The sequence below is a fragment of the Gobio gobio genome (assembly GCF_949357685.1).
Source record: "Gobio gobio genome assembly, chromosome: 2".
Taxonomy (NCBI): Eukaryota; Metazoa; Chordata; class Actinopteri; order Cypriniformes; family Gobionidae; genus Gobio; species Gobio gobio.
The window spans coordinates 50413843-50439850 of record NC_137098.1 but is presented as its reverse complement, the minus strand read 5'-3'; positions in this window follow the sequence as shown (position 1 = coordinate 50439850).

Genomic DNA, 26008 nt, shown 5'->3' with positions numbered 1-26008 from the left:
AGAGTACAACTCCATACAGAGAAAGGAGATTCTCTGCACAGGGGAGAGCTTGCTCTTTTCCAAGTTGACCTGAAGCCCCAGATGGTTGAGGTGCTTGAGCAACAGGTCCCTATGTTCACACAACAGATTTTGAGAGTGAGCTAGAATGAGCCAGCGAGATAGTTGAGAACGTGAATGCCCACTTCCCTTAGCAGGGCAAGGGCAGCCTTTGCGACTTTGGTAAAGATGCGGGGAGACAGGGACAGCCCAAAGGTGAGACCCTTGTACTGATATGCCTGAACCTTTATAAGCAAACTGTTCAAAACTTTAATTCTCGCAGATCCAAGATCGACTATAGCCCACCACCTTTCTTATGAACAATCAAATAAGGGCTGTAAAACTCCATCTTTATCTCAGCTGGAGGGACAGGCAATCTCTGCGCTCCCACAATGAAGCTTTCCTGTGTGTTCTGGTAACTTTGTTTTCAAGAACTACAATCTTTCAATCTTTTGTAGAAGTTTGTGGCAGCTTGTGTAGCAAGTAGATTCTGAACCAGATGGAGGCCTTTTTCGTCTGAATATGGGCAGCTGTGTTGTCCCATCTCAGGAATGCTAGCTGCCGTCAGTGGGAGGCTGGTTGGATAAAAATTACCCTTTTTAGTAGTAATCTTTACAGAAGTTTCTAGTTTTAGCATTGGTGCCAAGCTTTGTTGTTTGAGCACTGTGCTGATTTGCTAAAGTTTAAAAAGAGGAGATAAAATATAAAAGTGATAGAGCAAATTCCACTCGCCAATTCCATTGGCCATTTTTCTAAAACTCAGGTGATTGGGGCTCCAATCAGAGCGTTTTATTGAGTACAAGTACACAAGCACAGTATCGGGCCCAATATCTATACTGGTATCGTTATTGGTAAATCCCTATAATATATAAATGTAAATATAAAATATATCAGTGAGTTTTTTTTGTCCATAAAATAAAACTCAGTGTGATCCAAAACAACACTGGATCATTGTACATAAACAGGGAGCAAATAATGTCAGAATTAAAATTTTCTGGGTGAACTATTCCTTAAAGAGATCCATGGTGAACTCGATTGACTCTAGTTCTGGTCGTAAATATTGTAAACTATAAATTGATATTGTCATTTTGATCACATGCTGGCGGTTCTGAATTATTAATAAAGCTCTTCAGCTTAGAGCGATGCTTGATTGCTTTTTGAGGTAAAGAATGACGTTACAGAATTTAGTATTTATTGTAGCCTTGGTTTTGGTGCGTACAAGCCAATTGTGCTACTGTAAAAGACAAACCAATGTATGATTGACCACAGTCATCATGAGTTTACCAGATGAGAAGGCTTTTCCTAAGATAGTTTCCTTTCTGTTGCGTAGGGATAATAGCATATAGAAGCCAGAATGCTAATGACTTTTTGAGCTCAGTCACTTGGAGAGGAGAGATTTAATTTCCAGCTGTAGCAATGGTGCAGCCCTGCACTGTTTTAATGGATCTATGGCCTCGTAACTTCACTGTTTGAATTTTCCCCAACAGATGCCAGACCACACCACAACTTAGTAAATGTGATGCATTTGAAATTACTGTACCATAGTTAAATACTGGCCACTTTATATGTGCACCCTATATAGTCCATTTGTAATGCATGTATTTTGGTATTTTCTGCACAGTTTGCAATATTTAAACTTATTTGTACATAGACTTTTCCAGTACCTTAAACCATAGCTGCTAATTCTTCTTAAAGACATACAGGATATGCATTTAGTCTGCATTTTCCTGGTCTAACGATTGCTCAGTATATTGTATGAATTATTTTATTTTTACTTTAATAAAAAAATATTTTTAGTGACAGTCCTTTAGGGTACGTTTACATGACAATGATAAAAGAGTTTTTAATTTGTGTTTTTCAGATACAGACAACAACGCTGTCAAAACTATCCCAATTCACACTTCAAAATGGTTAAATCTAAACGATTTAAAGTGCCTCTATTATGGATTTTTGAAAATCCATAATAGAGGTGTAACAGTTCTAAGTGAATGAAAACATCCTGCAAAGTTTTAAATCTTAAAGTACACTGTATATAAAGTTGTTGTCTCTCAAAAGTAAGAGTTGACTCTGCATTTACATTTAGTCATTTAGCAGATGCTTTTATCCAAAGCGACTTACAAATGAGAGCAATAGAAGCAACTAAAATAGTCAAGGGCAACAATATGCAAGTGCTGTAACACGTCTCAGTTAATCTTGCACAGAACACACAGGACAAGAACTTGTTTTTTTGTTTGTTTGTTTTTTTAAATAAATAGACAAACAGAAAATGAATAGAATTAAAGTGCTATTCTTGATTGGTCAGGTGCTGCTGGAAAATATGTGTCTTTAGATGTTTTTTGAAAATGGCTACAGACTCGGCTGCTCGAATTGAGATAGGCAGGTCATTCCACCAGGTGGGAACAGTCCAGGAAAAGCTCTGTGAGACATTTCATGCCTCTATGGGATGGCACCACAAGGCATCATTCACTTGCAGAACGTAAGTTTCTGGAGGGTGTGTAAGTCTGAACAAGCGAGTTCAGGTATATTGGTGCAGAGCCAGTGGTTGCTTTGTAGGCGAGCACCAGTGTCTTGAATTTGATTCGAGCGGCTATTGGCAGCCAGTGCAGACTGATGAAGAGAGGGGTGACGTGCGCTCTCTTCGGCTCATTAAAGACCACCCTCGGCGCTGCATTCTGGATCAGTTGCAAGGGTTTGATAGTGCTTGCCGGAAGGCCCGCTAGAAGAGCATTGCAGTAGTCCAGTCTGGAGAGAACAAGAGCTTGGACCAGGAGTTGTGTGGCCTGCTCTGATAGGAAGGGTCTAATCTTCCTAATGTTGTATAAAGCAAATCTGCAGGACCGGGTTGTTGCAGTCATGTGGTCTGTGAATTTTAGCTGATCATCAATCACAACTCCAAGGTTCCTGGCTGTCCTGGACGGAGTTATGGTTGAAGAACCTAGCTGAATGGAGAGAATGTTGTGAAGTGTTGGTTTTGCTGAGACCACAAGCAGTTCTGTCTTTGCAAGGTTGAGTTGCAGGTGATGTTCCTTCATCCAGGCAGAAATGTCTGTTAGGCAGGCAGCGATACGAACACCAACTGTAGGATCATCTGGATGAAATGAGAAGTAGAGTTGAGTGTCGTCAGCATAGCAGTGATAGAAAAAGCCATGTTTCTGAATGACAGATCCTAGTGATGACGTAGATGGAGAAGAGAAGTGGTCCAAGCACTGAGCCCTGGGGAATGCCAGTGGCTAGATGATGTGACTTAGACACTTCACCTCTCCATTACACCCTGAAGGACCTACCTGAGAGGTAAGACTTGAACCACTGGAGAGCAGTTCCTGAGATGACTCTGAGTCAATTAAACAAATAATTTTATAAACGAAATTATAAATGTTTCTTTGTGATGTCAAGACAAAACATTAGCATATTGCCTGTCCACTTATTGTGATGCTACTCACACTAATGATGCTTGTAGCATCACTGAGAAACGTGCTGCTCAAGGTTTGGGTTGAATAACTAGTTCTTCCAAAGTTTCATCATTGATTCGGACTCCGGCTGGGATTGGTGTAAAAGATATAGTGTCTTGTCTCAGGTTTTTTTTCTTTTTTTAAATGCCTCCATGTAGCTTTTTAAGATGCTGTGTCAGGCTAAAACCTTTTTATAATTTTTATAGACTCTTGTTCCATTTCTTTGCAATCTTTTTGAACACAAGAACATATTATTCTATATCAGGGGTTTACAAACCATTCCTGGAGCCTCCCCAGCACTGCACATTTTGGATGTCTCCTTTATTGGACACACCCAGCTCAGGTCATGGAGTACTAAACTAATCAGCTGATGAGTTAATACAGCTGTGTTAAATAAGACACCCATCCAACATATGCAGTGCCTTGTACTAAACGCCCCCTAAGAAACAGTTACATGCACTACTTTTCCAATCTGATTTCAGATTCGGAAAGATCTGTTTGTATGATGTTTATATTGTTAACACTTTGCAATCTGATTCATATTCATATTTGTTCACATGTGCGTTACATGTATACCAAACATATGAAGTATGAATTTTTTAATCTGATTGATAAAAATAATGCGTTATATACTTCCTGAGGATCAGCTTATATCTGGTCTACACCACCCCTTTCAATCTGATCGAAACTTCATTTGTATCAAGCACAATCGGATCAATCAAGTGTGTTTACATGAAGGATGATTGTGGCGAGGTGGACGAGCGAGAGACATGGGAGGAGCGAACGAGATCGGTGTGCGTGATTGAGAATGAGCGTCACCTGCGAGGCACACCGGTCTCGCTCGCTCCTCCCATGTCTCTCGCTCGTCCACCTCGCCACAATGATCAATCCGATTGAGCCATCAATCCAAGTATAAATGGATCATTGGGGTGCATGTAAACCTACCAACTGATATTTAATCGATCTGACCCTAAACCAGCCTAATTACTTTGTACTTTTAAGACCAACATGTCATTCATATGTAGTTTTTCACATCACTACTTCTGACCTCACAAGAAACACATGTTGTGTCAGCTGGTCCAGTAGGGCGTTGTTGTACGGAGGCCCAACTTACCATTGTGTCATTGTGTGTTTAACCTTTGCCTTCACGTCTTGCTACTCATTATAGTGCTATAGTCATCTGGTTGGGATGTTAAATCGAGGTCATTAAATATCCCAGGGTGCTTTTCCTAAACAGTAGAGCTATAACCCCGTCGTCTTGGACAAATTTTCCCAATTGGCCTTCGTCAATCACAGCCTCCTCATCAACCCCACATATAACTGGCTACATGACTGTCTCCTCTCCAACAATAGCTGATGTGATGTGCATTGTGATACATTGTAGATGCTCCACGTCATACAGGTGGATGCTACACACTGGTGGTTAACAAAAAGTGCTAAATATAAGGAATTATTATTTATTATTAGTCATGTACTCTTGAGGGAAAGTACTCTTTACGTGTAAATTAGCCCTTGGCCTGGCCGAGTTACACCGTACACACTGCAAGCTGACATTAATGAGCAGTGAGCGATCTGGTGATTTAGAGGTGGGGCAGCTCCACTCCACACTGGAAAATAAATGCAAATAATAGATCTCCAGGCTGTAATTAAACGGATTGTGATTCAACAATGAAGTCATGAGCGTGTCATTTAGCTGGAAGTAACGCAGCCTGTGAGTCACATTAAGGAGTGTGATCACATCTCCCTGCATGGCGAGACTCGCGGCAGTTCCATAGTAACACGTTGTTGTCACCTGCGAGCGGTGGCGCGGACTGGGACACGTGGCAAACTGCTCGTGCGGTCTGGAGGTAACCCACTGCTCTGTGCTTTTATAAGCTTGTGCTGAATTAACTATTGTGTAGGGGTTTTCATGTGCCAGGTAAATGAAAGCCAACTAGTATTTAGCAGTAGTCTTTAATAGAGCCAAGTTGGTGTCTCATGCGAAAGTAAATATATTGCCTGGTTTAGATGTTATGACAATTTTTTGTTATGAGACGTTCTTTTAAGAGACCGTTAGTACCAGTAATTGTACTTGTGTATTCAGATAATACAAATAATAATGTCCATCCCTATCATTTATGTAATAACATTCCACTGTTGAATTAGGTTTTGTTTATTAAAAAAGCTTTTTAAACATACATTTGTTACCTAATGAGATTTTTGTACAATACACTGTAAAAAAAAAAAATTTGTCAAACAAACAAACAAAACGGCAGTTGCCAGAACTTTACCATAAAAAATACGGTAGCAATATTTTAAGTTTTACAGATTGAAATTAAATTGACAGTAAAAAAAATCAAATATTTAATTAACTGAGATAATGTTAATATACCAAATTACTAAACTTATTTTTTTACATTATATATTATACTGGCAACCACCTTAAAATCACAGATAGTATAGAGAAAGCCACACGATGAATCAAAGTTCATCATAAGTAGCTTTTCCACAAGCTGATGTAAATACTAACATATAGAAAGTGCACACAGTGTCATACACACAAATACTTTTTTTGTAAGTGCTGCACACACAAAACTAGTGTCACACACCTAGCCGTTTGGGAACAAAAGACAAAGCAAGTGAGTATCATGTGACTATCATGCTCAATTAGAGCACAAACAAATAGAAACATGTTTGTCTTTTGTCAACCCCATTCGGTACAAGAGATCAAGTTGCGCATGCACAGTTTTTGGTGATGTTAGCTTAGTTAGATTTGATTAAATTAAATTTGTCTCCCCCTTCTTTTTCTTCATTTTTTTTTACCTGTGAACCCAGTGTGGCACCCCTGCTGTAAAGGCCAGAACTAATTATGCTGTTTCTCGCTCCTAGATTTTCACACCACTGCCTGGAACATCTGCAGCCTGTCATGTAGCATCCTATTCATTTCTACTTAATTTGATCCTAATATGTGTCTACATGAGGAGCCAGATGTTGCCAGAGACTGTGGCACTGAAAGTTTTGTTTTAGAGAGTTTGAACCTTGCATGGGAATTTGAACCCTCTCTTCGCCTGGCGTGTGTAGATGGCAGGCAGGATTATTTCCATAATCATTAATATGTAATAAAACATGGTGATTTTTTTTTTCTCTCTCTCTTTTTGCTTCAGTCTGTCAGAACATGTAGCAATCCATCCTAATTTGACATGCCTCCCTTGAGTGGGACTGAAGTTGTTTTTCTGTCATTAATTCCACATTTTATTTTTTTTATTTTTAAGGGATGCTTGCCATTTGTGCTGACCATAAGAAGGTCTAGATCCACAGCTCACATATTTGCATCTTTTTTTTTATTATCAATTTTACTAGCATTGTTTTCTGCCCTAAAACTGTTATTACATATTTCTGATGTATTGTTTTGTTATTATTGCAGACAAAACATACATTGCCCCCCAGAAAAAAAAAGTAAAAAGGATTTAATCTTAATGCATATGAAAAGTGGGCAATATGATATACTTTTTAAAGAAAAAAAGTCTATAATGAATAGATTCGATTACATCCCACTTAGTCTAGCAGAATTGTGTAATGTCGCTCAACGTATTTCACATTAGAGTGATTTACAGAGTATCAAAGCTCTTTGGCACTTTTCCACTATTTTAGTACTTCGCATGATGGATGTGAGCTTCAACTGAGACCTTCGTGTTGTTTTCCTGCTGCAGTTCATTGGGGGAGAGGGTGCATGGCTCAGCACTTGTCTGATTAAGGAGATGAAAACCCTTGTGCTTCTCTCATAATAAGCACCATATGTTGCCCACTGGCCCCTCACTTGTGCCTTGTCATATCGAGTGGCTCCCAGACATGCCTCTTGACATGCCCTGCATCAAGCTCCTGGCCTGAACTAATGAGAAAAGTGTTTAGCGCTGGCGAGCACATCCCCGGTCCTGAGTGCTAAGAGAGGCGCGTCGCTGGAGAAGATGTGGGCCATATGTCCCAGAGTGCCCAGCCCCCTTTCCTCTGCATTGGCATATGGAAGGCAACCTCCCCTGATGGCACAGGGTCTAAAACATGGCAGACAGAGCGCCAAATGTTAGCTGCCGAGACTGAGGTGTTCTCGTCGTTATTAGAATCGCTGTGGATGTACATTTCCAATTACGGTCTCTTTCATGAATTCAGAGTTTGTTTTTTATTGAACATGAGCGCTGATTAGGCTTCCATTACGTTATTCTTTTAGCGGTTTTAATGTGGCTTGCATGCTGGTAGATTAAAATGTTGTAGTCACCACTGACAATGATGAAATGACATTAATGTAAGTATTTGCTAATGTAAGTGACTTTTTTCCTTCTAGTTATTATTATCTGAAAGAGATCGGTGGGGAAATTACAGCGTTTTCTTATATTGTTACTCAAGGGAAGCCGAGCATTCCTGTCAGGAGACATGTTGATTCAGACTGGCACCATTGAAACGTACACCCATGTGTCTAGAGAGGCATCTGCTCCTGTTTAACCCCATCGGTTAGCATTAAGAGAAGCGGCAACCCGCACACTGCCTACGCCCGCTCCACGCCTGTCCCATGATGTAAAAGAGAGTGGGGCTGCATTTCACCAAAAGGAAAGGGGGGTTTTTGGAAGCTGTATGTGGGTTTTGTCAAGCATTGCTAGCAATATTTGATGGTTTATCAGTGTTGATTTCTAATTACGGGCTCACTAGATGTTCTGGGCGAACTACCGTGTATTGCCTGGTAACATAAAAGAATCCTCAAGCCACGTATGTCCCATTTGTTTACTATAATGAGCACAGAGTTATATTGATAATGACAAGGGATAGGCTGATCGATCTTGAAGCATTTATACTTTTAATTTTAATGTGAGATATTGATTAGTGTTTTGTTTTTTTCCTTGAGCAGTGATTTTATTATTTATATCTATTTTAATTTGTATCCACCTTATTCCTGACGAGCCGACTGCGTTTTGAATTATGGTTGACACTTCTGGTTTGGGGAATTCCATTCAAAAAGACGGAAACGAGTCCTTTCAAATCATTAGGTTGCGCAACAAATAAAGCTTATCTGTCAATTTTCCTTCATGTTTTGTTTTCAGACATCATGAGATTATAACGTAATGCTTGGTATTTTAACGTGTTGGAGTACGTTATGAGTATTTGATATGTTATAACAAGAATATCTATGAAGCAAACCCTGGTCTTGAATATAGTTATTTGTGGTCGCACATGTGGACCATGTTCAACCTTGCAATAAATAAATAAATAATCACAAAAAAGAATATCTATGGCAAGAGCTCTTTCCAGTCTCTGCATTCTTTTCCTCATGATTATTTTATTTTTCCCCTTTGTATTTCACTGTAATAGTATGAAAAAGGACAACATATACTATACATTTGTGGTCTGTCCTCCCGATTGAATCCCTCAAATCCTCACGTTTCTTTCCAGGTTAGTTTTCACAGATAAATACAATTTATTATCTGTCAAAATTACCGAAATCACTTTGAAATAACATCACGCAATGCTGAAGTTAATGAACATGTTTGATTAAGGCAATGTATGTTACATAATACAGATATTACTACAGTAATATTTAACCCATCTGTTATTGCTTTGGAAAGAATCGCACTTTTGGGCTTATTCATGGTCTATTGAAAGTACTTTTTTGATGCTTTTACACTTTTAAATGTCCTTTTAATGTTCAATAGTTAAAGGCACGAGTAGAAAAATGTCATCTCATTGTACCCAGTATAAAAAAACGTATAGGCCTATTATTGCATTCATAGAGCGAGTGTTTCACAGATTTTTTTACAGGATGTTACACCCATAATACACGCAAAACATCATGGAGCGTAGGAATAAGGTGGATATCTTTAATGCTAAATGTATTTTTTTTTTAAAAATGTATACACACACACACACGCACGCACACACACAAATAGAAATCTTTAGTAACATTATACATTTCTCTTTTTATCAATTTAATGCATCCTTGCTAAATAAAAGTAGTAATTTATTTATTTAAAATTGTGTAGTAGTTATATATGTATGTACAGTGGGGAGAACAAGTATTTGATACACAACAATTTTTATCATAGGTTTCGAGTGACGGAAACTAAAACAAAAATTCAGAAAATCACATTGTATGATTTTTAAGTCATTAATTTGCATTGTATTGCATGACATAAGTATTTGATACATCAGAAAAGCAGAACTTAATATTTGGTACAGAAACCTTTGTTTGCAATTACAGAGATCATACGTTTCCTGTAGTTCTTGACCAGATTTGCACACACTGCAGCAGGGATTTTGGCCCACTCCTCCATACAGACCTTCTCCAGATCCTTCTGGTTTCGGGGCTGTCGCTGGGCAATACGGACTTTCAGCTCCCTCTAAAGATTTTCTATTGGGTTCAGGTCTGGAGACTGGCTAGGCCACTCCAGGACCTTGAGATGCTTCTTACAGAGCCACTCCTTAGTTGCCCTGGCTGTGTGTTTCGGGTCGTTGTCATGCTGGAAGACCCAGCCACGACCCATCTTCAATGCTCTTACTGAGGGAAGGAGGTTGTTGGCCAAGATCTCACAATACATGGCCCAATCCATCCTCCCCTCAATACGATGCAGTCGTCCTGTCCGCTTTGCAGAAAAGCATCCCCAAAGAATGATGTTTCCACCTCCATGCTTCACGGTTGGGATGGTGTTCTTGGGGTTGTACTCATTCTTCTTCTTCCTCCAAACATGGCGAGTGGAGTTTAGACCAAAAGCTCTATTTTTGTCTCATCTGACCACATGACCTTCTCCCATTCCTCCTCTGGATCATCCAGATGGTCATTGGCAAACTTCAGATGGGCCTGGACATGTGCTGGCTTGAGCAGGGGGAACTTGCGTGCGCTGCAGGATTTTAATCCATGACGGCGTAGTGTGTTACTAATGGTTTTCTTTGAGACTGTAGTCCCAGCTCTCTTCAGGTCATTGACCAGGTCCTGCCGTGTAGTTCTGGGCTGATCCCTCACCTTCCTCATGATCATTGATGCCCCACAAGGTCAGATCTTGCATGGTGCCCCAGACCGAGGGAGATTAACTGTCATCTTGAACTTCTTCCATTTTCTAATAATTGCGCCAACAGTTGTTGCCTTCTCACCAAGCTGCTTGCCTATTGTCCTGTAGCCCATCCAAGCCTTGTGCAGGTCTACAATTTTATCTCTGATGTCCTTACACAGCTCTCTGGTCTTGGCCATTGTTGAGAGATTGAAGTCTGTTTGTTTGATTGAGTGTGTGGACAGGTGTCTTTTATACAGGTAATGAGTGGAGAAAAGGAGGGCTTCTTAAAGAAAACAGGACCTAACAGGTCTGTGAGAGCCGGAATTCTTACTGGTTGGTAGGTGATCAAATACTTATGTCATGCAATAAAATGCTAATTAATTATTTAAAAATAATACAATGGAATTTTTCTTGATTTTTGTTTTAGATTCCATCTCTCACAGTTGAAGTGTACCTTTGATAAAAATTACAGACTTCTACATGCTTTGTAAGTACACTCTAAAAAAAAAAAAGGTTCTATATTGCACCAAAAATGGTTCTTGGCTCGTAATCATAGGGGAACCTTTTTTAGTGCTATATAGCACCAATTTTGGTGCTTCAGTGGTTCTTCAGCGGTTCTTCAGAGGTTCTTCACCGGTTCTTTGACTAAGGTGCTATATAGCACCTCTGAAGAACCGCTGAAGAACCACTGAAGCACCAAAATTGGTGCTATATAGCACTAAAAAAGGTTCCCCTATGATTACGAGCCTTTTTTTTTTAGAGTGTAGGAAAACCTGCAAAATCGGCAGTGTATCAAATACTTGTTCTCCCCACTGTATGTGTATATATCTATATCAAAGATATAGAGGTGTGGCATATCAAGATACTGAATATTTACAATTTACCATTAGACAGCATGATTATTGCACAGATGTGCCTTAGGCTGGCCACAAAAAAAGGCCACTCTAAAATGTCCAGTTTTACTGTATTGTGGGGGGGTCTGAGGGGGGTCCGAAAACCAAAGAACATGTAAAAATCACAGAGCGGGGTCAGGGGCACAGTGTACAGAAGTCGCCAACTTTCTGCAGAGTCAATAGCTACACATCTCCAAACTTTGTGTGGACTTCAGATTAGCTCAAGAACAGTGCGTAGAGAGCTTCATGGAATGGCAACTCCATATTAAACCCCACAGATTAAGAACGGGATGTCATTAAAGTTCATGTGCATGTAAAGGCAGACGTCCTAAAACCTTTGGCAATATAGTGTGTGTGTATAATATATATATATATATATATATATATATATAATATATATATATATATATATATATATATATATATATATATATATATATATATATATATATATATATATATATATATATATATATATATATATATATATATATATATATATATATATATATATACATGTTTTTATTTAGTACTGACTGTTAGTACTGTCCTGAATAAATATTTAACATAAATGTTTTACATACAGTCCAGAAAAATAGCTGAATTTATTAAAATGACCCCATTCAAAAGTTTATGAATAATTTATTCTCAATACTTTGTTGTTACCTGGATGATCCGCGGCTGTTTGTTTTTGTTTTTGTTAAGTGATGGTTGTTCATGGGTCCCTTGTTTGTCCTGAGCAGTTAAACTGTCCAATGTTCATTAAAAAAATTCCTCCAGGTCCTGCACATTCTTCAGTTTTCCAGCATCTTTTGCATGTTGGAACCCTCTCCAGCAGTGACTGTATAACTTTGAGATCAATCTTTTCACACTGAGGGCAAATTGAGGGACTCAAACACACCTATTTAAAAAAGGTTCAAACATTCACTGATGCTCCAGAAGGAAACACGATTGCCATTACTATTTTTATTTAGCAAGGAGGCATTAAATTGATCAAAAGAGAAATGTATAATGTTAATGAAAAAGATTTCTATTTCAAATAAATGCTGTACTTGTCAAGTTTCTATTCATTCAAGTTAAAATATTAAGAAATGTTTCTTACCAAATCAGTATTAGAATGATTGAAGACTGGAGTAATGTGGAAAATTCAGCTTTGTCATCACAGGAATGAATTCAATTTTAAAATGTATTAACATAGAAAACAGTTATTATAAATTGTAATATTTCCCCACATCACTATTTTTACTGTACTTTTGATCAAACAATAAGTAATGAGAGACAGAAAAACCTCATCTGGGGTTAGTTCACACTATAATGAACAATGCTGAAAGTGAAATGTATTAGAACAAATGTTAGAAACCCTTAAGTTTATTTAAATAAGTTGCTAAAAGACTGATTTGTGTTTTGAAAATTGTTTTCATTTGCAATTTAGGCCATTTTACATTATATGTAATGGTTGTAATGACAATTGTTAAATGGCTGTTTTATTTTCTAAAAATGCAAACATTGTTTATTTAGAAAAATATTTATCAGTAATATTGTACTTGTGAACTTTGTGTCACAAAAAACTGGCATCGTCCATCATTCCTCTTTCTCTGCATTTCTTCACAAGAAGCTTCAAGCATGTGTCTCTCCTCTCTGAGGTGCTGACTTCTCATATCTAAATGTTTTTATTGTGGTTTAGCAACATGTCACAACTAGAAAAAGCCAGAATCACAGATACAGACTCATTGAAGCACCCATAATTATTGATATTTTTCATCCTCACGTTTGTAGTGCTCCTCACAGCACTACACTACAGAGCTCAGTGTCTCATGTAAAGACTGTCAGAGAGTGCCAGACGTGGCTTTGTGCTCTCAGTTTCAATGCTGTCACACTAGATGACTGTGCAGGTTCTTCAGGCGAATGGGGCTGTCAGCTGACTTCATGCTCATTGTCTAACATTCTCACACACTCTGCCAATAAAAGCTTTGCCCCCTCAGGCAAAGTACATGGCAGCCTGCTTTGTTCTACATGCTACTGAAATGCTGTTGCTCTCCTGCTAAACTGGAAGCGTCCGATGCAATTAATGTAACAGAAGAAATCTCACTCTGCAGAGGCAGGATTCTGCTCACATGCCCATTTTAATTAATTTTGACATGTACAATAAATTATTTCAGTGCGTGCAAAATGTTTAAATGGCTATATGGATTTTTTTTTAGTGTAGGGGAGCATGGGGTAAGATGTGTCAGCCTGTGCTGGAGAAGTGCTGCCTGTGACCTGAAAGATGCACATGAGAAATACTAAGCTTTTTTTTGCTGAGAATCAGAGGTTAGTGCTGGGCAAAGAGAAACAAACCATTCAAAGATTGTAGTGTCCTATAATCTATATTGTATTCCTATATACATATACGTTGTGTTACCTGTTAGTGGGTGGGATATATTAGGCAGCAAGTGAACATTTTGTCCTCAATGTTGATGTGTTAGAAGCAGGAAAAAATAATGTATATATTTAAGAAAATATTGTTATATTTATATATAAACTATATAAATATATAAACAGTTCATGCAAATATTTCTTAAATATATACATGAATGAGTGTATTTATAATATAAACAATAATTATACACAGTACACACACATATGTAAACACAAACTTTTTTTGTATTTTGGGTGTGATTAATCGCGATTAATCATTTTGTCAGAAGTAAATGTAAAAAGTATATATTGGTTATGTCATTTTCAGTTTTTAAATATAATTTAAATGTACTTTACACACTTAAGGCAAGATGATATCACATATCGAATATTGCATAACAAGTTATCAAATATAGCATTTTTTCTTCAATATCGTGCATCAATATTAGGAATACAACTGGATATATTTGTTGTTTGTCTCCTCTTTTTAACCACAATGTATTGAAATCTTAACAATATTTGTATTTTAGCACTTAAAGCTCTTTAAGAGTGCATTTGTGATGATCTCACTAAAAGTCTTAAAGGCGACACTCTAATTTTTACTGGCTTTCAACTGTGATCTTTTTGGATTGGTTATTAATGCCGCACTCTAATATTTTTGAAATCTATAATTCATCAGTCCCTGTTCATGCGACCATCTCTTCGATAGTGCTTCTGGAGGTGTTTTGAGCCGTTCATTATAACTCCAGCTTCAGTCTTCGGGGAGAGACGTGTGGCCCCGTCAGTCACTCCAACACACTCACATATCAGAGAGCGTTGGGCAGGCGCTGAGAGACGAAACCACATGCTAGCGGTGCTACTGTCAATAAGAGTGTGTGTGTGTGTGTGTGTGTGTGTGTGTGTGTGTGTGTGTGTGTGTGTGTGTGTGTGTGTGTGTGTGTGTGTGTGTGTGTGTGTGTGTGTGTGTGTGTGTGTGTGTGTGTGTGTGAGCGGGTGCCAGTGCGTATGATGGGGAAATTAATAAAAACAGTAGAAGACCAAAAGATCATTGTGGCATGACTATGCTTGAATTGCTATTTGTAACTAACTGAGAATGATAGACGAACATAGTGAGAATGATAGTTCCTGCTGAGAGAGAACAGACAGGGGGAAAAAAGGAAACAAATCGGAGACACATAAATATAAATGTATGAAATGGTCATTATTATTTCATACAAATGCCTTTCTTTGCTTGAAAAATTTAAGCTGCAGCAGCAGTGCCAATGCAGCGTATGTCAGAAAAAAGCCCAGGGACCACAGATGATTTAACTGGGAGAGGAGAGCGTATGCAAAAACCACATGTGCAACAGCCAGCAGTAAACAGTAAATATGTGGTCAGCTTGGCAGGACACTGCATTTTCTTTAGAGTGCACAGACAATTTGTGTCAAATAAGAAGAAGGCAAACTTGCTTCCCTCTCTCTCTCTCTCTCTCTCTCTCTCTCTCTCTCTCTCTGTGGGTCTGAGGAAACACCCTTTTCTCATTTTGTGACTATTTTGAGGCCGTTTGTTGTAGGGTACACCCTGCTAAAACTTACTGCTGTACTGCAAAACTTCCACTGTTAAATATAAAAGTAGGTTAAAACAAGAGACTTAGGATAATTCCTTTGAATGCATACAGTATCACTGTTGGGCAGCCGTAGGAGTGATACTAAAAATAGCAAATCTAGTAGTTTAGCTACTTTAGCAAAGCTATAAAAAAAAATCCTCAAAGCTTTTCATCAGCAAAGCTATTTTAATGTTGAACTAGATAAACGGTACATTCTTCTTTATGTACATTTTCGATGGTCTGTCAGCTTTTTAGCTGGATGTTTTTGATAAGCTTGCCTGATACTTCACAATATATAGATGTGTTCACTGAAAAATATTGCATTTCAATAAATATTTATGAAACTAACCTAGAATAAACGTAATCATATGTATAGCTTTAATTTTCCCTGACTATTTGTTGTGGTCAACTTACAATAGCCTGAACCTAACATCCTCTTTCTGCCAATAAATGCCAGATGAACGGGAGGTCAACTCTCTCTCTCTCTCTCTCTAATCTCAGTGGCATGTTAGCGTGGAAAATGTTGGGCAAATTCTGTCTATATTCAGACCAAACCTTTATCTCCTCCCCAGTGTGCAGAGCCACTTTCCGGCACATTACGGCTCATAATGAAAGCTAAAATGATTTATTAGGGCAAATGTGAGCGGGAGGTGATTGGTGTGATAAATATTTACATTTTGAGTTGGGGAGGTGTTTTTGAATACGTACTACACAGCCTTTTATTTAGGAGCCAGATCTTTTTTGTCGCGTTCTAAAACTAGACCAACTGCTCTCTAAAAGCATGCATCGTCTCATCATAGGAAAGCTGGATTTTTGCATAATTATTTGTTACCACCAACACACCATATGCATTTGCACCATGTCCTATTGATTTAGCCAATGTTGCATTTCACGACTGACGTTTTTGAAAACAGGGAGCCTAATTAGAGGCCTGGCTGATGATGCTCTGTCCTCTCAGTCCATCGTGAGGAATTAACTGTCTCTATCTCTGCATTCTTCTGCCGCGGCATCAATGACCATCTGCACATAAAAATAAATAAGAAATGATTTTTGTGCCTCTGTAGAACCCTCACAGCAGTGGCACCTTTGATGTGTACTCCTTGATCTGTTTGGCCCATGGTGTCATATCCCCCTGTGATGTACGGGATTAATTAGGCGGAACGGGTATTTATCCGTTAAAATCATAATACTAATTTACCCAATGCACTGTGGTGCCTCTGTGGGTGGTGGTGGTGGCTCAAAGTTTTTTTTTTTTCTTCTTCTTGCTTGAGAAGGTGCTCAGCCTCACATGTCAGACTAATGCTTTCCATACAAAACACAGCAAACCCAAATGACTGGCTCTGATCAATTCGACTCTTCTGCTCTGATGGTGCACTCCTCCTGTTTTACTTTGCATAGAGAATAAACCGAGATCAAAAAATCATTATAAATAAATCATTAAATATTAATCAATTTAATATAATCATATGTTAAGTATGAATATGTTTATAGTTTTATGTTATATATTAATTATATCATATACTAATAGCAATAATTTAGTGGTTTTATTTCATTTAAATTGGAAAAAGAATACTCACTTTTTTCAATTGATGTTTTATGGTAATGGTATTGCACTTTTTTAGTATTATATGGTTATATTTTTAAAAATGTATATATGCTATTAAATACTATTTTGCATTAGATTAAACCAAGATCAAAAATTATAAATAAATCATTAAAAAAGTATTAGTAGTAATTAATAAAATAAAATGATACGTTACGTATTAATGTTGTGTTCTATATTATTATATTATATCCCTTCAGTATTTTATATAAAAAAACATGCTATCCGTTTCTGTTAAGATAAGATAAAGCCATGGGAACTCATTTTTAAAATTATATTTATTTTCTTTTTTTTTTGACTCTTTCCCTATTTGTCATTGATTATCGCAAATGTGTTTTTCACCGAGGTGCCCATCAGACCAAATTCTACCATTTACATTTATCTCATTAAATTATGTATTTATGAATTACGACAGCTATGACTTGTCTTACAAACACGCGTCTCTGCTGTCTCCTTTTCTCTCTCCCCCTTTCGCAAACACACTCGCAGAGCGCGTTTCTCTGTCTCTCTCTCTCTCTGTCTCTCTCTCTCTCACCTACACACAGTACAAACACATTCACCCTCTCACACAATCCCGTACACAACTCTGTCAACACACCCTTCTGCCCAGCGCCCTCTCCATCGAACCTTGTTTCTTTGTGCTAAACCAAATATAGAGTATATTGTCCATCTGTGTACAATGGGCCAGTGTGGAGCCTGTGGTTCTCTGGCCTGAATGTAGCCCGTTCTCCGGCCCTGGGCTCTGAATGCTATCGCCGCGCTGCAGCATACGGACCGCGTACTATTCCCACACCCAGACGCACCGCTCTGGGGGATAAGACCGGCACAATTGATAGAAAGTGTATTCTTTTTCATGGGTTCCCACCAGCGAGCCCGTTTCCGGGGCCTTATCAAAGAACAAACGCCTTTGAAAAGCAGGGTAAACAAAGCACCGGGAGGCATTGTTGCCCACACTTTGACAGGAGTAATCTGGCTTTTCCATCAGCCTACATTTGGAGTCTGTCCGGGCCCCACCCAGCGGCTTGAGGGGTTGAGATCCAGATGCTTTCACACCTCTACGAGCTCCGAGGTGTCTATAGTGAGCAGATATATCGTACTAGTGCCAGTGTTCTTTCATTCTGTCTCGTTAACTCCCCATTGAGCAGAAGCAGCACAGTGACACTTTCCTTAACAGGCACACCTTTTCTAAGGCTATTTGTTTATAACACCATTTTTCAATTGCTTTTGGAAGTATATGCACTAAAGTGTGTGTGTGTGTGTGTGTGTGTGTTTGAGAGAGTTAAGGCTGAATCCACTCTCTTCCCTTATATACTGATAATGATTCTCTCAAATTTACACGAAATACAGGTTGATTTTATATATATTTTGAATAATTATTTGAAACTATTAATGTGAAAAAAATGTGATTCAATATTACATTTTATATATAATATATATTTTTTTATTTTAATACATGTTTTAATAAATGTAACATTATTTTCTATTTTAAAAAGTTTGCAGTAGGCTATGTCTGACAAATACAGCAGAGCATCTCCGCTTGCTGAAAGAGCTCACCTTTGGGACTTAGAGCCACGGTATAGTGACATCTACTGGAAAATAACTGTCCTGCACCTCATATAAACACCTTCTATCGTGGATTTGTGAACGGGAGAATATCACTTAAAGCTTCAATAGAGCCGTAATCTTTCAGAATAGAGTTGTATGCTTTGATCAAGGTAACAGTTTTAAACTAAATGTCGATAACAAGTAAAACAATATTATTTTCTCCTCAGAAAACATTTCAGGTTCATTTATTTCTTTTTTAACTAATAAACCTTCAAATTCAGTGCTCCAATCAGAATAATGTACCCAAAAATATATTCATACACTCTTGTCAGCTTCCATGTAAATATACGAGTATGAAACATGGCCCGTGTGCTGGGAGTCATTTTCCATTATTTCTTACCCTATATCTGTGATTACATTTGCATAAATTCTCAACTATTGTAAATAATTGACTTTTCTTGAATAACACCCTGTCCGACTTTATTTGGTAATGAAATGCATCTGCATTTGCATTGAAATATCTACCATAATTGGACAACCTAAAAGCATGTGCGATACATTATGTCAGAATCAGCTAATTAATGTATCTAGCAAAGGCTGTTTTGCAGTTATGATTCTTTTGTCACATAAGCAAGTTGCGCTGTGCATAACACGGCAAGACCTCTGCCTGACTTTATGATTTTTCGCTGAATATAAAACACATATTTGTAACACTTTCTTCATCTGCCCGTTTGAGTGAAGAGGCGCAAATCTAGTCTGAGATGGAGCAGGGGAGAGAGATGTTTCCTCGGGTGGCGGATGCGATGAGAGATGGATGGGGAAGTGGAAGTGTGCGTATGTGCCCCCTTCTCTCCATCTGATGCGGAGGGCAATCATGATTACTCACGGAGTGACAGTTTAAGAAAAACCCTGTCCTCTTGTCTCAGCCTGCTTTAAAAATACTCTTCATTATTTGCAGCCACTTTCAGTTTTAATAGCACGAACACCATTGCCGAGCCATATTTTATTTCTTCAGGTCAGCAATGATAATTTAGATGGGGCCGAGGCACGTCAAAGCAGACGACATGTTTTTAGAGGAATGGAGAAAAGACGCAGTGTGTGAATTAGATACTGCTACGTGTGTCTGTCTGATTATATTCCCTTCTGGGAATGCTAAATGAGGACTGTATTAGTGTTTATCCCATGTCTTTTCTTTAGTTAGTTACAGCTAATTCTTTTGTATTTATTACTGCTTATGTTTGTGATTTTTGGGCCGCCACATACATTTCAAGTTCTTGAAACTTGTCTGTATAAGTGATCTTGACCTGTTCTCCACATCAAAACCTCTCTTCACATCTTCTTGTTTGAAATCTGTGGTGCGTTTTAATATTTTAAGGACGGAACCTTGGACGTCAATAAATTACTTATAATTGGCTTTCATGTTTATGGCGGCGGTTTTCTTAGATTTCTGCGTTATTGTGTGCCATTATGCATTCTGCTCAGCATTATGGATTTTTCTGTAAGCTTAGTTCGCGCAGCGGTAGAGACGCAGAGTAAAACCGAACACAAACCCCATTTAGCATTGTGCTGGGTGATTCCTGATGGGCCCGTGTGTCCAGTGAACTCTCCGTTGGCCTGCTTTCTATTCCAACTGCCTGAAGGCTGTTTTCCATAGCCATATTAATGAGAACGTCTCCACATCTACCGTCCAGCGCTGCGGTGAGGAAGGGGATGGGCCTCAGTGTGTGTGTGTGTGTTTGGGTGCATGGTCCTATTTGCACTATACCTATACTAATCTCACAGCCTTGATCAGGGTACAGTAAATAAACCCCCAAGGCCTCTATTGATCAGCCTTGAATTTGTTTTTCTCCGAACGTGGCATCTACTTAGTTATTACAGATGTTACTCTGCGTCAATGAATTATTTTATCAAAACAGGTATGCTGCATTAACTATTTATTTGGAAGTGAACTCTTTTTCTGAGCGAAATGTCCAGGTTGCCACACACACTCTTTTGTGTGTGTGTCTGTGTGTGTTTGTGTCTGTGTGTGCGTGTGCGTGGCAGCGCTCAGTGGAGGTCGTGGGTCAATATGGACCTTGTTGGATGCCAAGCCCCGATGGTGTTCTCCGTGCTGAGCCGGGATTGTAGCAGTAGGTTACAAACTTCAATCTCTGCAAAAGCAGTGTGCTTTCATTATTTATGGGCCGCAGCAACATGGGGGGCGGAAGAATGAGGTGTCAGGAGTGAGGGCCTTGTACATCTTGTTTTGTAACAGATGTAACAGACGTATTCAGGTACAGTTGTGTAATGATAATTATATACAGGCATGCACATTCCAGCAACTATACTTTGTACCCCGTCATTTATAATCCTATATTTCAACGTTATGCATTTTTAAAGGCTTTTTATAGCGCTCAGAATAAATCGCTGTGATGAAAAATTGATTATATGCTGCTTTTGTTCTGTATGATTTATAACTTGAAGATGAATAAGACAAAAGAGACATCATAAAGGAAAACAAAACAGTAGGAAATTTGATTTGATGTGTGTTAATCTCTCTGTGTTTTGTTAGTCTGAGTTGTTCGGATGCTACCCCGGAGGCTTTCTGCTCCCTCAGGTTTGTGGATTGTGTAATGGATGTCCTACTTGTTCGTTAATTGCTTCAGTGTCCCTGAGCACAAAGGAAAGGTTAAATGATGCTGTAAATGGTGCTGATGTTGTTTATGTGGATCTGTTACAGAACAGAGGAAGTCTCTCTCCCTTGCTCTTTCCTTCTCCATTTCCCTTGTCTTGACATAACGGGCTGCCCCATCACATGTCCAGTTGTTGGTTTCAGGCTGGGAATCCCCCTGCTGGGAGTGATGAAAACATTGAGCCATATTTCAGGAGGAGCACAGGCTCTGCTTACCCCATCAGTTCTGGCATGTAAATGGCTGACCTCTTTATAAAGAGGGGTCATGCATGTATATCTACACCATTTCAATGAAAAGCCATCATGCCTGTCATTTTTACCATAGGATGCATGACTTTCAGACTCTCTGACTAACATTGTGTCCTCCAGAATAACACACTGCAAAAAAGGAAAGGAGGTTGGGATTGTTTTGTGTTTATCAGGGAAGTTGAAAATGAATCATTGAACAAAAAAGATCTTTGTAAACAAGACATGAAATTACACACTGTAGCTGCATTACTTTACACATATGATAAATTGCTTTATTCACTTTTTTTCTAGTCTAAGACTGTAGTATTGGCATGCAGCTGACTTACTTTTTCACTACTTTTTATGCACTATATTTTATAGAGAAATATGTTCTATAAAAGTTCAGTACTCATTTCTGACCATTAGTTAAATGAAGTCAAACATTAAATTACATGTATTCATTGTTCAGTTTAGCGTTAGTTTAATTTTCATGGACTTGTTCCTGTTTGCACGTCATTCATCAGTTGTCATGGGCTGAAATCCGAAATCGCATTATTTGAAGGGACAGCCATTTGTAGTGGTGTCCGAAACCATAGTGGGCGTTATTGAGTGCATTCATTCAATCCCACATTGCACTGCAATAATGAGTGTACAACTAATGTACGCAACGGCTGTCCGAATTCACTCACTCGTTTTCAAGTGAACTATATTAGTGGACTAACATAGGGAATAGTGAATGAGGGTTTATGGGGCGATTTCGAATTCAGCCACGGCTATTTATTATGTTCCTAACTGTTTGAAATTTAAGTTTGTCACATTGTGTATTGAAGTTCCTCTGTTTCTCATGGTCATTCTCCAGTATTGTTTGTGCTTGCACACTGTTTTATTTGTGTTTCATCCCTTGGATTAATAAACTACGTTTATATCAGAATTACGTTATCTACCTTCTTCATCCCTTGGAGTTAACGTGACAGAATACCGGACCTAAAGAAGAAAAATGGATATTGCAGCCCAGTTTATTGAACTCGCCCGATAGAACCTCTCTATCTTGGCGTACTCTGCCCATTCTGTCAACTGGCTGTAAAAACAGACTTTAACAATGAGAAACTAAAGTCTCTTTTATTATAATTATTATTATACAGTTTTTCAAAATCGCTTACTGCATCTTTAACTAACTGAGCAAGAGGATAAACTAATGTAGATTATAATGCTCTATATGAGTATAAAATATTTTAAAACTGTACTAAATTTTGTCTATGTATGATGGCCTGGAAAGATATAAATGCATGTCATGTCGACCGTTCATTCTCCCACCACCTTCCGAGAAAAATCCAGCGGAGTCCCAGTCAGCAAACCTCAAAAAAGCTGACTAATTCAAACCAAACGCACAGCCTCTACACTATATAAGGCTTCCCACAAGTAAAAAACATATAATAAAAAGCTAAAAAATGCTTGTTAAAGACTAATAAATGAGGGAAGTCTACTGTATTAGTGAGTTGACTTGGATCTTGTGGACGTATTCTCTTAAATTGTTTGTTGTGAATGTCAAGCTTCCTCAGATTTACAAGAAACTGTCAATATAAGTTAAAGATAATGATGATCAGAGACACATCCTGTAAGTATTGTTAAAAGTTACCAAGGACAAGTGTACCTGTCTTGTTCCTTCAAGGAAAAGTTTTTTCTTTTTCTTAAATTTTTCCTTTGACTGGACTGCTGAGTTCAGCCAGGATAAATGTCATGATTTGAATTAGTGAAACCGTACACTCACTAACCCAAGTGCTTATGGCTGACTGTGACCACACACCGAAGACTGGCCAAAGAGTCTGTTCATTTTGCCCAGTGTTCACTGGAAAGTTCACTGGCACATTGCACATGTTTGAATAACGCTAGCAGTTTTTAAAAGTTGTGTTCTTAGCAAAATTCAGAAGGCTGTAAAGACGATTAGATTCAATATTTAACATCCTGATGTGCTATTCCAGGCAAAGCTTAGAAACACAGAGGGGAAAAAATGAAAAAGGACAGAGCCAAAGGACCCCCGGCCCCCCTTTTAGATGTTTTACAATAGCGGCTTATTCAAATCCCAAAAATTACATTTTTCAAGCGCCTTTCATGGCTCTGGCTTTGTTATTGCTTTAACATGGGTATCAGAGGCCTATGTTTATTCAACCCTCAATTACCAAAGGCTCAGCCGGCAGGCCTTTAATTGATTGCTTTAATTGATTGGTCGGGGGTAACCATGGCTGAAAAGCAGTTTATCTTAATCAGTTGAGAGGAAATGTAGAGTGGGGCTTGATTTCCTCCAGCTGATCAACCCTGTGTGGGCTGGGGGGGGGATCTCTTTCTCTTTCTCTCTCTCGTCTATCGAGGCGAGAGAGAAAAAGAGATTGAGGGAGTGAGAGCGGATATAGGTGGAGGTGGACCTGGATTGGACATGATGAGGACAGGGATCAAAATCTTGGATTCAAGACATTTTCGTTGCTGAACTGTACAATCACATTAATGGAATGACTGTAGTCAAAGCATGAGGGAAATGTAGTTTTTTTTGTGTTTTTTTTTAATGCAGTTTCCAGCATATCATCAGGTGATTTCCCTGAAATGTAGTGATTTGTCCTGAACAAGAGGTACAGTGACCCAATATGCTTCACAGTATGCAAATCAAATGTGTTTGACTTGTAGCGCTTTTCCACTGTGTGGTATGACTCGGCTCGGTTTGCTTTTCCACTGCAGTTTAGTACCATTTCAAAGTGGGTGGGATTATAGACTGATCGTTATAGTTGAGCAGCCACCTCGTCTACTGACCACGATACAGCCATTTCTTTTTTCAAATTGTGTGTGACGGTCGTTTAAAAAAGTTGTGCGAACAAATTATACTGCGGTGGCTATTGCTGACCATTTAAATCTAACGGGTTTGGTGTCTCGTGTCGCAAATCCAAGGACGCTGGTAGTGACGATTCTCTCTGACCAATCAGTGATCTGCAGTGTTTACACATCACATTTCAGTATCGGTTGGAACCTCAACCAAGGTAGTGCTAAAAAAAAAGTACCAGGTACTAGGTACTGTACACAGTGAAAAAACCCCCAAAAGTGAGCCGTATCGAGCCGTACCATGCAGTGAAAAAGCGCCTTTAGCTATAGATTCGAGACTTTTATTTAAAATAAATAAATGAATAAAATGGCGGAGAACTGAAGCCAGTCCACTCTTTTCAAGTGAAAGTGCTAATGGCACCAAGAAATTTTCTCATAATGGCTAAATTGTACTACCAGAAGTAAAGTAATTTTTAGTTATTTTCTAGTTGTTTTTTTTAACCAAAATTATAGAACATACGCCACATACGCCAAAGACAATGCCATTATGGTGGATGTAACAAGAGTTTGAAAGTACTCTAAAGGTTGTCAATTCTCCTCTTCTTCCACTCTTCATCATTTCTCTCAAATGGGAATACTTTAGTCCAGATGGAGGTCAGCTCAGAAATATTTCACGCTCTTCCTCGCCAGATAATGACCCAAACCTGACCCTTATTGTTAAGGTATAATTGCACTTCAAATGTTTCAAGTGGCTTCCAGGCTTTTAACCAGCGCCTGAAAATGAAGTTCATTGAATGAAATTCGAAAATTGACCTCTAAAATGTCTGGCCCCTGAATAAACTTCATTGATGTCTCCTTGCCATTTAGCCTGTACTGGACGTTACAGCACTGCCATAAGAATGGAGAGAGGATAATTGTCTGATGGATCCTTCAGATGGCCAAGTATAAATTAAGCTAATCGCCCGGGCTCTGTTCTTTATCAGTCCTTACACTTTGCCGGTCATCTAAACCCAGAGATTTTCCAGACTCACTGTAACTTATGACAAAGCCAGAGTGTTTTCCCATGATCCCCTGCCATTGTGCTCACTGAAGAGATTGTCAGATTTAATAAAATAGTGTTTTGCCTCCTCTGTTGTCACTCGTTTTGTTTAGAGCAGAAACAGATTGCCAAGTGAACTTGGCTGGCTGTCAAGAGAATGTTGTGTCAGACTCAAATATAGTTTGGATAGTTTTGCAAGAGGCTTTCAACCTTGAATGATTATTCAATGAAATGGCGGTCATAGAAAAAAAGCATGTCCTCGCAGATAATTTCAAGAAAAGGCCTGGCTGACAATACGATAACCTTGTGGTTCAGGGCTGCTGCTAGTCTCTGTGTAAAAGATGTGTGTTATTGACGCAGAAATCGCAGGAAGAATGAATCGGTCCTTTAGTAGGTAGCAGCATGTCCTCTGTAGACAGCACTGGCACGGTGCGCCATGAACACAGGCAGCTTAAGAGCTTTGTGCAAGATCTCAGCCTGAGGGCTTTGTGTTAAGAGTTAGAACTCACAAAGCCTTTCTAAGCTTCCAGAGTATGTTTAACTCCATGCAGCAGCACAGAGGCGCATGTAGATACCTGTGTGTGTGTGCGCATTAGTGAAAATGAGAGCCCGGGAAGGGGTTTAAATAGGATCTATTGTATGAACTACTGATTTTCAGATCCTCACAAAGCTTTATAATCAATGATTACCCCATTATTGTAGTTTGACATCTCACCTTGAATGCTTGAATGTTTTTTTTTTTTTGTATA